We start from the raw sequence: 15,643 nt of genomic DNA, 5'->3' as shown, positions 1-15,643 counted from the left end.
CAGTGCCAAGTGCCAGTTCATGTTTTTTCCATGCTTTTACCACTTTTAGAGGAGGATTTTAAACGGAGTCCAAACGGAACGAAACTTCCAAAACAATTTTTTCCGAAACAGAAGAAGATCAGGGCAGGGGCCAGCAGGGACCCCACAAGCCCCTTAGCCGCGGCCAGGGGGGCCCGCGCCTCCCAAGCTTGGGGCTCCCTGGGCCACTTCTTCCCTAGGTCTTCCGCCTATATATTCCCTAAAATCCCAGAAAAAATCAAGAGATCATCGAAAGTACTTTTCCGCCGCCGCAAGCGTCTGTCTCCACAAGATCAGATCTGGGGCACGTTTTGATGCCCTGCCGGAGGGGGGATTCGGATACGGAGGGCTTCTTCATTAACACCATGACCTCTCCGATGATGCGTGAGTAGTTCACCATAGACCTACGGGTCCATAGCTAGTAGCTAGATGGCTTCTTCTCTCTCTTGGATCTTCAATACAAAGTTCTCCATGATCTTCATGGAGATCTATCCGATGTAATCTTCTTTTGCGGTGTGTTTGTCGAGATCCGATGAATTGTAGATTTATGATCAGATTATCTATGAATCTTATTTGAGTTTCTTCTTATCTCTCTTATGCATGATTTCATATCCTTGTAATTCTCTTCGAGTTGTGGGTTTTGTTTGGCCAGCTTGATCTATGATTCTTGTAATGGGAGAATTGCTTGGTTTTGGGTTCATACCGTGCGGTGACCTCACCCAGTGACAGAAGGGGTAGCGAGGCACACATCATGTTGTTGCCATCAAGGGTAAAAAGATGGGGTTTTCATCATTGGTTTGAGTTTATCCCTCTACATCATGTCATCTTGCTTAAGGCGTTACTCTGCTCGTCATGAACTCAATACACTAGATGAATGCTGGAGAGCGGTCGATGTGTGGAGTAATAGTAGTAGATGCAGAAAGTATCGGTCTACTTGTCTCGGACGTGAAGCCTATATGTATGATCATTGCCTTAGATATCGTCATGACTCTGCGCAGTTCGACCAGTTGCTCGACAGTAATTTGTTCACCCATCGTGATATTTGCTATTTCGAGAGAAGCCTCTAGTGAACACTATGGCCCCGGGTCTACTTCACATCATATTTTCAGCCTTACACTTTTACTTCGTTGCACTTTCCGCCTTCAGATCTCACTTTGCAATCAATCTTGAAGGGATTGACAACCCCTTTATAGCGTTGGGTTCAAGCTCTTTTGTGTTTGTGCAGGTACTCTGGACTTGACGGGATTCTCCTACTGGATTGATACCTTGGTTCTCAAACTGAGGGAAATACTTACTGCTCCTGTGCTGCATCGCCCTTTCCTCTTCAAGGGAAAAACCAACTCAAGCTCAAGAGACGATAGAAGATTTCTATCGCCGTAGCAGAGAATTTATGGCGCTGTTGCCGGGGAGGATCAAGTCAAGAACTCATCCAAGTAAGTTTCACAAACTCATCCCTTGCATTTACTTTTTTTGCCTCTCGTTTTCCTCTCACCCACTTCTGAAAAACAAAAATTTTAAAAAAATGTTTGCCTTTTTCTTTTGCCTTTTTCGTTCGCTCTTTTCTCCCGCTTGCTCTTTGTTCGCTTGTGTGCTTGGTTGCTTGCCGAAGTCACCATGACTGAAAACACCAAACTTTGTGACTTCTCGAATAATAATAATAATGATTTTATTAGTACTACGATTGCTCCCACCACTAGTGCGGAGTCATACGAAATCAATGCCGCTTTGCTGAATCTTGTTATGAAAGAGCAATTCTCCGACCTTCCTAGTGAAGATGCCGCATCCCATCTTAATACCTTCATAGAACTTTGCGATATGCAAAAGAAGAAATATGTGGATAATGATGTGATTAAATTGAAACTTTTTCCTTTCTCGTTGCGAGATCGAGCAAAAACTTGGTTTTCGTCTTTGCCCAAAAACAGTATCGATTCTTGGGATAAGTGCAAAGATGCTTATATATCCAAGTATTTTCCGCCGGCTAAGATTATCTCTCTCCGTAATGATATCATGAATTTTAACCAACTTGATCATGAACATGTTGCACAATCTTGGGAGAGATTGGAATTTATGATTAGCAATTGTCCCGCTCATGGCTTGAGTCTTTGGGTGATTATACAAACTTCTACGCTGGCTTGAATTTCGCTTCTAGAAATATCTTAGACTCCGCCTCAGTTGGAACGTTCATGGAAATCACGTTAGGAGAAGCTGCGAAACTCCTAGACAATATCATGACAAACTACTCTAAGTGGCACACTGAAAGGTCACCTACTATTAAGAAGGTACATGCTATAGAAGAAATTAAATCGTTGAGTGCTAAGATGGATGAGTTAATGAATTTGGTTTCTAGTAGAAGTGCTCCTCTAGATCCTAATGATATGCCCTTGACTTACTTGATTGAGAGTAGCAACGCTAGCTTGGACGTTAATTTTGTTGGTAGGAATAATTTTGGCAACAACAATGCTTTTAGAGGAAACTATGTTCCTAGGCCGTTTCCTTGTAACTCCTCTAATAACTTTGGCAACTCCTACAACAATCCACATGGAAATTACAATAGATTACCCTCTGATCTAAAGAGTAATATCAAAGAGTTTATCGACTCGCAAAAGATTTTCAATGCGTCCATAGAGGAAAAACTACTCAAAATTGACGATTTGGCTAAGAGCGTTGATAGAATGTCTAGTGATATTGATGCTTTGAAAGTTAGATGTGCTCCTCCCAAGATCAATATGGATGAAACTTTAAAAGCTATGTGTGTTTCCATGAGTGAGATAAAAGAAAGAACCGCCCAAATTCGTGCTAGACATGAATGGCTTAAAAAGGCGTGTTCTCGTGATAAGAATCACGAAGATCTTAAAGTTCTTGGTGTGACTCCCATTGAATCTTTGTTTTCTTTGTGTCAAATCTAATGATGATGGGGCTGGATATGAATCCACCTTGGTCGAAAAACGCCCCAATGATTCAGAGTCCACCTATCTTGATGCTAAAAGCATTGAAAGTGGAGTAGAGGATATTAAAACTTTGAGTAGTAATGAAATTACTACCTTGGATTTCAAGGAATTCAATTATGATAGTTGCTCCTTGATTGAATGCATTTCCTTGATGCAATCCATGCTAAACTCTCCACACGCTTATAGCCAAAACAAGGCCATTAGCGATCGTATCGTCGAAGCTATGATAAAATATCTTGAAGAGAAACTTGAATTGGAAGTCTCTATCCCTAGAAAGCTTCATGATGAGTGGGAACCTACTATCAAAATAAAAATGAAAAACTATGAATGCAATGCTTTGTGTGATTTGGGTGCTAGTGTTTCTGCGATTCCAAAGTCTTGATTCTCAAGCAGGGAAATACTTACTGCTCCTGTGCTGCATCACCCTTTCCTCTTCAAGGGAAAAACCAATGCAAGATCAAGAGACGACAGAAGGATCTTTGGTACCATTGCGAGGGAAGTACTTTTGTTCACGTAGCAGAAGGATTTCTGGTGCCGTTGCAGGGGAGGATCAAGTCAAAAACTCATCCAAGTAGGTGTCGCAAACTCATCTCTTGCATTTACTTTGTTTGCCAGTTGCCTCTCGTTTTCCTCTCCCCCACTTCCCCAATTTGCCTTTTTCGTTCGCCTTTTCATTCGCCCTTTTTCCTTGCTTGCTCTTTGTTCGCTTGAGTGCTTGTTTGCTTGCCGAAGTCACCATGGCTGAAAAGACCAAGCTTTGTGACTTCTCGAATATTAATAATAATGATTTTATTTGTACTCCGATTGCTCCTGCCACTAGTGCGGAGTCATACAAAATCAATGCCGCTTTGCTGAATCTTGTTATGAAAGAACAATTCTCTGGCCTTTCTAGTGAAGATGTCGCATCCCATCTCAAGACCTTCATTGAGTTTTGCGATATGCAAAAGAACAAAGATGTGGATAATGATGTTATTAAATTGAAGCTTGAGTGCTTGTTTGCTTGCCGAAGAAACTATGGATAGTATCGGGCGTTACTAGCCATGAAAAAGTGATACTACAGTAATCTAACACCAATATAAATAGAAATCAAGATTGCTACAGTACCTAAAGAGGTGGTAGTTTGTTTTCTTGTGCTAATGTTATCACGAGTTTCTGTTTAAGTTTTGTGTTGTGAAGTTTTCAAATTTTGGGTGATGTTCTCATGGACAAAGAGATAAGGAGTGGAAAGAGCTCAATCTTGGGGATGCCCAAGGCATCCCAAGCCAAATTCAAGGACACCAAAAAGCCTAAGCTTGGGGATGCCCCGGGAAGGCATCCCCTCTTTCGTCTTCAATCCAACGGTAACATTACTTGGAGCTATATTTTTATTCACCACATGATATGTGTTTTGCTTGGAGCGTCTTGTATCGTACGAGTCTTTTCTTTTTGTTGTGTCACAATCATCCTTGCTGCACACCTTTAGAGAGAGACATGCACTCATCGTGATTTTTCTAGAATGCTCATCGTGCTTCACTTATATCTTTTGGGCTAGATAATTTTGCTCTATGTGCTTCACTTAGATCTTTTAGAGCACGGTGGTGCGTGACTTGGTAGTTGGCTTATGCTATGAAAGTAGTCCCAAAGGTGATAGGTACGCAAAGAGGATACAAAAACCTCCATCTTCATGTGCATTGAGTAGAAAGATAAGTCTTGATTCCTCTCAATTAGTTTTGAGACGTGGATTTGGTAATATTAAGAGTTATGTTAGTAGGGTGTTGTGAATCTACAAATACTTGTGTTGAAGTTAGTGATTCCCGTAGCATGCACGTATGGTGAACCGCTATGTTAGGAAGTCAGAGCATAATTGATCTATTGATTGTCATCCTTTGTGTTGAGGTCGGGATCGCGCGATGGTTAACACCTACCAACCCTTCCCCTAGGAGTATGCGTTTAGCACTTTGTTTCGATTACTATTAAAAACTTTCGCAACCAGTGTGTGAGTTCTACATGACTAATGTGAGTCCATGGTATAGATGCACTTTCAGCTTCCACCATTGCTAGCCTCTCTAGTGCCGCGCAATTCTCACCGATGCACAAACCCACCATATGCCTTCCTCAAAACAGCCACCATACCTACCTACTATGGCATCTTCATAGCCATTCCGAGATATATCGTCATGCAACTCCCACCGTTCTGTCTCATGACTTGTGCCGTCACTCTCATATTTCCATTGCATGATCGTAAGATAGCTAGCGAGATGTTTCAACGCCATACGCCAAGCTAGATCGTTGCACATACTGGTACACTGCTGGAGGCATTTCCTATAGAGTCATCATCGTTCCAAGCTTTGAGCTGTGAGTAAATAAAAGTGTGATGATCATCATTATTAGAGCATTGTCCCATGTGAGGAAATAAAAAAAGGGAGAAGAGGCCAAAGAGCCCAAATAAAAAAAAAGAGAAAAAAGAGGCCCAAGAGCCCATAAAAAAATTATATATAAAAAAAGAGAGAGAAAAAAAGAGAAGGGACAATGCTACTATCTTTTTCCACACTTGTGCTTCGTAATAGCACCATGTTCTTCATGATTGAGAGCCTCTCGTTTCGTCACCACCATATGCTACTAGGAATCTTCATTACATTACTTGGCTTGTATATTCCAATGATGGGCTTCCTCAAAATTGCCCTAGGTCTTCGTGAGCAAGCAAGTTGGAAGCACGCCCACTAGTTCTCCTTTTGAGCTTTCACATACTTATAGCTCTAGTGCATCCTTTGTATGGCAATCCCTACTCATTCACATTGATATCTGTTAATGGGCATCTCCATAGCCCTTTGATACGCCGAGTCAATGTGACCATCTCCTCCTTTTTGTCTCACAACCACCACCATACTCTATTCCACCTATAGTGCTATATCCATGGCTCATGCTCATGTATTGCGTGATAGTTATAAAAAGTTTGAGAAAGTAAGAGTGCGAAAAGAATTACTTGGCCAATACCGGGGTTGTGCATGATTTGAATTAGTTGTGTGAGGATGATGGAGCATAGCCACACTATATGATTTTGTAGGGATAACTTTCTTTGACCTTGTTATTTTGAAAGTTCATGATTACCTTGCTAGTTTGCTTGAAGTATTATTGTTTTCATGTCAATAGCAAACTATTGTTTTGAATCTTACGGATCTGTACATTCATGTCACATGAAAGAAGTTGCAAAGGACAACTATGCTAGGTAGCATTCGACATCAAAAATTCAGTCTTTATCACTTCCCTACTCGAGGACGAGCAAGAGTTAAGCTTGGGGATGCTTGATACGTCTCCAACGTATCTATAATTTTTGATTGTTTCATGCGAGACAAGTACATAGCATAGTAGACCGATACTTTCTGCATCCACTACTATTACTCCACACATCGACCGCTATCCAGCATGCATCTAGTGTATTGAGTTCCTGACGAACTGAGTAACGCCTTAAGCAAGATGACATGATGTAGAGGGATAATATCAAACCAATGATGAAAACCCCATGTTTTTACCCTTGATGGCAACAACACGATGCGTGCCTCGCTACCCCTTCTGTCACTGGGTGAGGTCACCGCACGGTATGAACCCAAAACCAAGCACTTCTCCCATTGCAAGAATCATAGATCTAGTTGGCCACACAAAACCCACAACTCGAAGAGAATTACAAGGATATGAAATCATGCATAAGAGAGATCAGAAGAAACTCAAATAAGATTCATATATAATCTGATCATAAATCCACAATTCATCGGATCTCGACAAACACACCTCAAGAGAAGATTACATTGGATAGATCTCCATGAAGATCATGGAGAACTTTGTATTGAAGATCCAAGAGAGAGAAGAAGCCATCTAGCTACTAGCTATGGACCCATAGGTCTATGGTGAACTACTCACGCATCATCGGAGAGGTCATGGTGTTGATGAAGAAGCCCTCCGTGTCCGAATCCCCCCTCCGGCAAGGCACCAAAACGTGCCCCAGATGGGATCTTGCGGAGACAGAAGCTTGCGGTGGCGGAAAAGTACTTTCGATGATCTCCTGATTTTTTATGGATTTTTAGGGAATATATCGGTGCAAAACCTAGGGAAAAGGAGCCTCAGGGAGCCCACATGCCAGGGGGCGCGCGCCCCTGGCCGCGCCATGAGGGCTTGTGGGGTCCCTGGTGCCCTCCTGCCCTAATTCTCCGGCTTCCGATCTTTTTCTGTTCCGGAAAAAATCTTTTTGGCAGTTGCATTCCGTTTGGACTCCGTTCAAAATCCTCCTCTGAAAGGGTCAAAAACATGGAAAAAACAGGAACTAGCACTTGGCACTGAGTTAATAAGTTAGTCCCAAAAAATTTATAAAAGGAATACAAAACATCCAAAGTTTGACAAGATAATAGCATGAAACCATAAAAAATTATAGATACGTTGGAGACGTATCAGAAACCACCATTCCCTGTTAGGATAAAGGATCATCCTAAAGCTTCAACTGTGATACGTAGGGGCTATATTAGAACACCTACACCCCCTGAGCAAATTAGAGTTGAACCTAGCATTGCTATTATCAAAGATCTCCTATCCGACAATGTTGATGGCCATGATATTCACTTCTGTGAAGATGCTGCTAGAATTGCTAAACCACATACTAGAGACAAACATAGGCCTATTGTTGGCACGCCTGTTGTTTCTGTTAAGATAGGAGATCATTGTTATCATGGTTTATGTGACGTGGGTGCTAGTCTTAGTGCAATACCTCAGTCCTTATATGATGAAATTAAAGACGAGATTGCACCTGTTGAGATAGAACCCATTGATGTCACTATTCAGCTTGCCAATAGAGATACTATCTGCCCTGTGGGAATTGCTAGAGATGTTGAAGTCTTGTGTGGTAAAACGAAGTATCCTGCTGATTTCCTCGTTCTTGCTACCACACAAGATAGCTTTTGTCCCATCATATTTGGTAGACCTTTTCTCAATACTGTCAATGCTCATATTGACTGTGAGAAGCAAACTGTCATTGTTGGCTTTGAAGGTGTGTCACACGAGTTCAATCTCTCCAAGTTTGGTAGACAACCTCATGAAAAAGAGTTGCCTAGTAAGGATGAAACTATTTCCTTAGCTTCTATTGCCGTGCCTCCTACTGATCCCTTAGAGCAATACTTGCTTGAGCATGAAAATGATATACATATGGATGAAAGGGATGAGATAGATAGAGTTGTCTTAGAACAATATCCTATACTTACAAATAATTTGCATGTTCAACTGCTTGGGGATCCACCCCCACCAAAGGGTGATCCTATGTTCGAGCTTAAACAGTTGCCTGATACTCTTAAGTATGCTTATCTTGATGAAAAAGAGATATATCCTATTATTATTAGTGCTAGCCTCTCAGAGCATGAAGAAAAGAAGTTACTAAAAACTCTAAGGAAGCACCATGCTAGTATTGGATATAATCTAGATGGTCTTAAGGGCATTAGTCCCACTCTATGTCAGCACAAGATTAAAACCGATCCTGATTCCAAACCAGTTGCCGATCATCAACGAAGATTAAATCATAAGATGAAAGAGGTAGTAAGAAAAAAATACTAATGCTCCTCGAAGCGTGTATTATCTATCCTGTTGCTCATAGTGATTGGGTGAGTGCGGTGCATTGCGTCCCTAAGAAGGGAGGCATTACCGTTGTCCCTAATGATAAGGATGAATTGACCCCACAGAGGATTATTACTGGCTATAGGATGGTGATCGATTTTAGGAAATTGAATAAGGCCACTAGGAAAGATCATTACCCTTTGCTTTTTATCGACCAAATGCTAGAAAGACTGTCTAAACACACACACTTCTACTTTCTAGATGGTTATTCTGGTTTCTCCCAAATACCAGTTGCACAAGCTGATCAGGAGAAAACCACTTTCACCTGCCCTTTCGGTACCTTTGCTTATAGATTTATGCCTTTTGTCTTATGTAATGCACCTGCCACCTTTCAAAGATGCATGACGACTATATTCTCTGACTTTTGTGAAAAGATTGTTGAGGTTTTCATGAATGAGTTCTCCATTTACGGGTCTTCTTTTGATGATCGCCTCAGCAACCTTGATCGAGTCTTGTAGAGATGTAAAGACACCAATCTTGTCTTGAATTGGGAGAAGTGCCACTTTATGGTTAATGAAGGCATCGTCTTAGGACATAAAATTTCTGAAAGAGGTATTGAAGTCGATAAGGCTAAGGTTGATGCAATCGAGAAAATGCCATGCCCCACAGATATCAAAGGAATAAGAAGTTTCCTTGGTCATGCTGGTTTCTATAGAAGGTACATTAAAGACTTCTCTAAGATTTCTAGGCCTCTCACCAATCTCTTGCAAAAGGATATTCCTTTTGTTTTTGAGGATGATTGTGAGGAAGCCTTCGAAATACTTAAGAAGGCTTTGATAACCGCACCTATTGTTCAACCACCTGATTGGAACTTACCTTTTGAAATCATGTGTGATGCTAGTGATTATGATGTTGGTGCTGTCTTAGGGCAAAGAGTCGATAAGAAGTTGAATGGTATTCACTATGCTAGTAAAACTCTAGACAGTGCCCAAAGAAACTATGCTACTACGGAAAAGGAATTTTTAGCAGTCGTGTTTGCATGTGAAAAGTTCAGATCTTACATAGTTGGTTCCAAAGTCACTATTCACACTGATCATGCTGCTATTAAGTACCTCACAGAGAAGAAAGACGCTAAACCTAGACTCATCAGATGGGTTCTCTTGCTACAAGAATTTGATTTGCACGTTGTCGATAGGAAGGGTGCTGATAACCCCGTAGCAGATAACTTGTCTAGGTTGTAGAATGTTCTTGATGACCCACAACCTATTGATGATAGCTTTCCTGATGAGCAATTGAATGTCATCCATACTCACGTAGTGCACTGTGGTATGCTGATTATGCAAACTATATCATTGCCAAATATATACCACCTAGTTTCACATACCAGCAAAAGAAGAAATTCTTCTTTGACTTGAGACATTACTTTTGGGATGATCCTCACCTTTATAAGGAAGGAGTAGATGGTGTTATTAAACGTTGTGTACCTGAACATGAACATGGATAGATCCTACAGAAGTGTCACTCCGAGACCTACGGAGGACACCATGCGGGATATAGAACTGCACACAAGGTAATGCAATCAGGTTTCTATTGGCCCACTCTCTTCAAGGATGCCCGCAAGTGTGTCTTGTCTTGTGACGAATGTCAAAGGATAGGTAATATCGGTAAACGTCAGGAAATTCCCATGAACTATTCACTTGTCATTGAACCATTTGATGTTTGGGGCTTTGATTATATGGGACCTTTTCCAAAATCCAACGGGTATACTCATATCCTAGTTGCTGTTGATTATGTCACTAAGTGGGTAGAAGCTATCTCGACTAGTAGTGTTGATCACAACACCTCTATCAGGATGCTTAAAGAAGTTATTTTCCCTAGATTTGGAGTCCCTAGATATCTAATGACCGACGGTGGTTCACATTTCATTCATGGTGCTTTCCGTAAAACGCTTGCTAAGTACGATGTCAACCATAGAGTTGTGTCCCCCTATCACCCTCAGTCCAGTGGTCAAGTAGAGCTAAGCAATAGAGAGATTAAACTAATTCTGCAAAAGACTGTCAACAGGTCTAGAAAGAATTGGTCTAAGAAGCTTGATGATGCACTGTGGGCTTATGGAACTGCCTATAAGAATCCCATGGGCATGTCCCCATACAAAATGGTTTACGGTAAAGCATGTTATTTACCTCTCGAGCTTGAGCATAAGGCTTATTGGGCAATCAAAGAGCTCAACTTTGATTTCAAACTTGCTGGTGAGAAGAGGTTATTTGATATTAGCTCACTTGATGAATGGAGAACTCGGGCATATGAGAATGTAAAGTTGTTCAAAGAAAAGGTTAAGAGGTGGCATGATAAAAGGATACAAAAGCGTGAGTTCAATGTAGGTGATTATGTCTTGCTATATAATTCTCGTTTAAGATTTTTTGCAGGCAAGCTTCTCTCTAAATGGGAGGGTCCTTACATTGTTGAGGAAGTATATCGTTCCAGTGCTATCAAGATCAACAACACGGAAGGTAATTGTCCGAGAGTGGTAAATGGGCACAGAATCAAGCATTATATCTCAGGTACTCCCATAAATGTTGAAATCAATATTATCAATACCATAACTCCTGAGGAGTACCTAAGGGATATTTATCAGCCTGTTTCAGACTCTAAAAACGAAGAGGTATGTGATTCGGCAAGTAAACAGACTCCAAAAAATTTCCAGTAGGAAATTTTCTCCGTTTTGGAATTTTTGAAAAAATAGAAAAATTTGAAGTCGTCCGGAAAGCGCACGAGGTGGCGACAATCCTGCCAGGCGCGGGCCACCCCCCTGGCTGCGCCTGGGGGGCTTGTGGCCACCTCGTGTGCCTCCCGGACTCTGTTTTCTTGCAGAGTACTCCTTCTGGTAAAAAACCATTATATATTCTCCCGAAAGGTCTGACCCTCGTTTCACGCAAATTTCCTTTGTTTTCGTTTCGAGCCTGTTTCTGCTGCAGATCTAGATCGCTATGGCGTCCCCAAAAGCTCTGAAGGACAAGATCTTCGAGAAGGTCATCAATCCCTACCTCGCGGGAGTGCTGCAACACCCTCAATCTATCGAGTTGCGTGAGGGGATGTTGCACATCCGTGATGTTGAGGGGCCCAAGAAGACCGGAAGCATGGAGGCGAGGCTCGAAGCAATGGAGCAACAAGTCTGCAAGTGCCAAGGGATGGTGGAGCGTGGACTCAACGCCAACCACATGATGATCACGGAGTTCACCAACAAGCACAAGATCGATGCCAATGACATCGAGAAGCACCTCTCCAGGCTCTATGACAGAATTAATCACCTCCAAGCACAGATCTATGACCTGCAGAACCAAAACTGTGAGTATGAGTATAGCTTTAAATCAATACGGTTGGCTGCAGATTTGAGAATTCTGGAGACTCGTTCATCTTTCCATGATGAAGCACCTATGCCTTGGAAGACGGAGGATCAAACCCATGTTGCAACAACTCCACCACCATCACCTCCAAAGGAAGACAACTAAGCATGGGTATGGGCAATCCCCTTGGCTTGTGCCAAGCTTGGGGGAGTTGCCCCTGTATCGTATGAACATCACATCTTTTGCCTTTACCTTTTCTTAGTTCGTTCCATTTTGGTTTTATCTTTCTCTAGTAGAATAAAGGTCTTAGTGTTTTAGGCTTGAGTTTTGCTTTGTGTCACCCCTGATGTATTCGAGCTCGTGAGCCATGTAATAAAGAGTGTCTTAGTTAAGGGCCTTGCCTCATGCCATGATCAAAAGAATAAGAAAGGAACAAAACCATGAAAATATCATGCAATGATGTTATGGGAAGTGATGGCTTCACATATAAAAAGAATGATGGTTGAAACTTGTTGAGGGTAGACAAACGTAGACCTTGGTCATTGTTGCAATTAATAGGAAGTGCTAAAGAAGGAGAGGTTTGATACGTCTCCAACGTATCTATAATTTTTGATTGTTTCATGCTATTATCTTGTCAAACTTTGGATGTTTTGTATGCCTTTTATATCTTTTTTGGGACTAACTTATTAACTCAGTGCCAAGTGCTAGTTCCTGTTTTTTCCGTGTTTTCGACCCTTTTCACAGGAGGATTTGAAACGGAGTCCAAACGGATAAAAATCCCTGAAAAGATTTTTTCCAAAACAGAAGAAGATCGGGAGACTTGAGAACCAAGGCAGGGGGTCCCCAGGGACCCCACAAGCCCCCTAGCCCCGACCAGGGGGGAGGCCCGGCTTCCCTGGCTTGTGGGCCCCCTGGACCTCCTCTGCCCTATGTTTTGCGCCTATATATTTCGTAAAATCCCAGAAAAAATCAAGAGATCATCGAAAGTACTTTTCCGCCGCCGCAAGCTTCTGTTTCCGCAAGATCCCATCTGGGGCACGTTCTGGTGCCCTGCTGGAGGGGGGATTCGGATATGGACGGCTTCTTCATCAACACCATGACCTCTCCGATGATGCGTGAGTAGTTCACCATAGACCTACGGGTGCATAGCTAGTAGGTAGATGGCTTCTTCTCTCTCTTGGATCTTCAATACGTAGCTAGACATACCTACAGAATATTAGATTTTAATTTCCTTTAAAGAAGGGCATGGAACACTTTCCAAAAAGAAAATAAGATTGCCTTATGAATCCATGATGAGGGCCACTTATGGTTTGAGCACCAAAGACGACGATACGTGATTCTATCGCCTTCACTACAAGGAATATGCTAATACACGACGCTATTTTTTCGTCGCTACATCGTCACGGTTTTTAATTTACGACGATCTCACGACGAAAAACCAAGCGTCTAAAATGGAGCATCACAAATGAACAACAGCGACGTTTTGATCGAAATCGTCGTAACTTTTACGACGATTCCTCGATTGTCGTAACCTTTATGACGATCCTAAATCGTCGTTGGCAATCACACCCAGTCTTACGTGGCAAAATTACGACGAAATCAAAACGTCATGGTTGTAATCAGCCCAACCTATTTCAATTGACCACATACGCTGGTTTTATTTTTTTTGGATTTTTCTTATTGGGCTTCTTTTTGGGCCTTAGCCTATTTACAGTCACTTTAGTATTTTTTTTCAAATTTTGGTTTGTGGCCTTTTACTTTCTATTGATTTTCTTTTTTGACCATTTTATTTTTGTACTGGTCCCACATATCATGCTGATCTCAAAATTAGTCCTACACGTCAGAAATTTCACATTTTGTGAAATAAATACCATAACTTGGTCCTTGTCAAGTTGCCATTGCATAGGTATTCAAATCACATTTAGAATCAATATTTCAAACAGGCTAGGGAGTAAATGAAATTCGTCCAAACCAACATTAAATTCGTCTATTACAATCTTTACACTACACCACAACCCAGATATACCTAATACTGCCTACTATTACAATACATATGCTACTCTTTGTTGATACGCTTCATAGCTTCACACTTGACTTTGTACTTCACCTGTGCAAAAAATAAGAATAAGATGTGAACTAGCACTTCAGGTATTTAAATAACAACATTTACAAAAAAAGTGTGAACTAACACTTTTGGTATTTAAATAGTCGAATTTACAAAAAAATGAATAGTGGCCCAGGTGCACATTATTTAACTATTTAAACATGAATAGTTCCACGTTTCGAATTAATTGTATGGCAAGTCATTAGGATATTAGCAATGGTGCACATGAAGGTAGAACATGAGCATGGCCATATTTTTATCTCATCTATCGTTTATACAAACACACTAACATTTTATCCAACAAAACATATGTACTATTTTCACTTCTAGTACCAAATAGCATTTGAATGTTCAGACTTGAGATAAGCAGGGATACAAATGTGCCAAGCAGGCTAGCACCATCTTCACACTTGCTACCACTATTCATCTTTAAATAACAGTTTCTATCAAGCTTCGTTGTTGCCCATATTCATCTTTAAATAACAGTTTCTATCAAGCTTCGTTGCTGCCACTAACCATAAGCATCTATCGGTTGAAACGTCCATTGGGTTTTGTGCAGCATGCCAGGTTTGGTTTACAGAAGGAGTTTCAGTTTCCTCAAAAACAGTTTATCAAGACACCACATGGGCACACAGAGAGGAGCACGTACCTTCGGCGGAGAAGGCACTAGCGGAGAAGTGACAAGCGATGCTCCCGTGCTCCTAGTCCAGGACACCGTGCACCCTTCGCAGCTGCATAGGCCAAACACGTGCAACCATGAGCATATGAAAAAAACATACATGTGAACAGCTTGAAGCCTATAGACGCGAGACCAAGGTTCTACAATGTCTTGAAATTACAGATTTGCCGATAGACAGGCTGCGAGACCAAGGTTCGAACACGGCGCAAGAAAGGAGGAAATTACAGATTTGCCAATATGAAGGCGATTTTATGACTGTGAATCGGCACTTCCTAGTGTATAAATTTAGATGCAGCTATGTGAGAGATCATACCATAAGCTCATCTTGGCTATGCGAGTGTAAGACCTGCTGAATACTAATGCACTCTTCTCTGGCTACTGAATACTAATGCACTTCCTCATGTATAAACTTAGTTGCCACCTGAGTGGAGCAGAAATGAAAAAGCCTCTCGACAAACAAGAAATTTTTCTTTGCATGCAAGGAGGTGGTCTGATTTGATTTCTTGCACAGCCTGTCCACCTAGAACCCTGCATCCATCCCGTGGGGTTCTTCCAAACGGCGCGTGTAGAAGAAAGAAAATAAAGAAGGGGCAAAACAAATTGGTTCAAACATGAGTGTGTCATGAGCAGTTCTTTTTCTAAGAGACGCACCATGCATGTAGTAGCGGTTGCCAAATGGAGAAATGATAGTCAATTGCCACCTTAGCAACTATATTTAGTGACCCATGGTTTCCTTATAATGGTTGTGTAAGAGGTAGCTGTAAAATGGAGATAGTGATAAGATAATACAAGCCCCCGACGAATTTGACAGGATCGAGACTCGATGGATGGGTACCTTCCGAGGACCTTGGCGAGGGTGTGGAGGTAGCAGTCGATCATCTGGTGCTTGGGGGCGCCCTCGCCGCCAGGCTTGTCCATGACGATATCTGCACATTGAGTAAACTGGATATGGCGATTGCCTGGAGCTCTTTCTGGGAATAGA

The sequence above is a fragment of the Hordeum vulgare genome, chromosome 6H (genome assembly GCF_904849725.1).
Source record: "Hordeum vulgare subsp. vulgare chromosome 6H, MorexV3_pseudomolecules_assembly, whole genome shotgun sequence".
Taxonomy (NCBI): Eukaryota; Viridiplantae; Streptophyta; class Magnoliopsida; order Poales; family Poaceae; genus Hordeum; species Hordeum vulgare.
Note: the sequence above shows the minus strand (reverse complement) of the source record.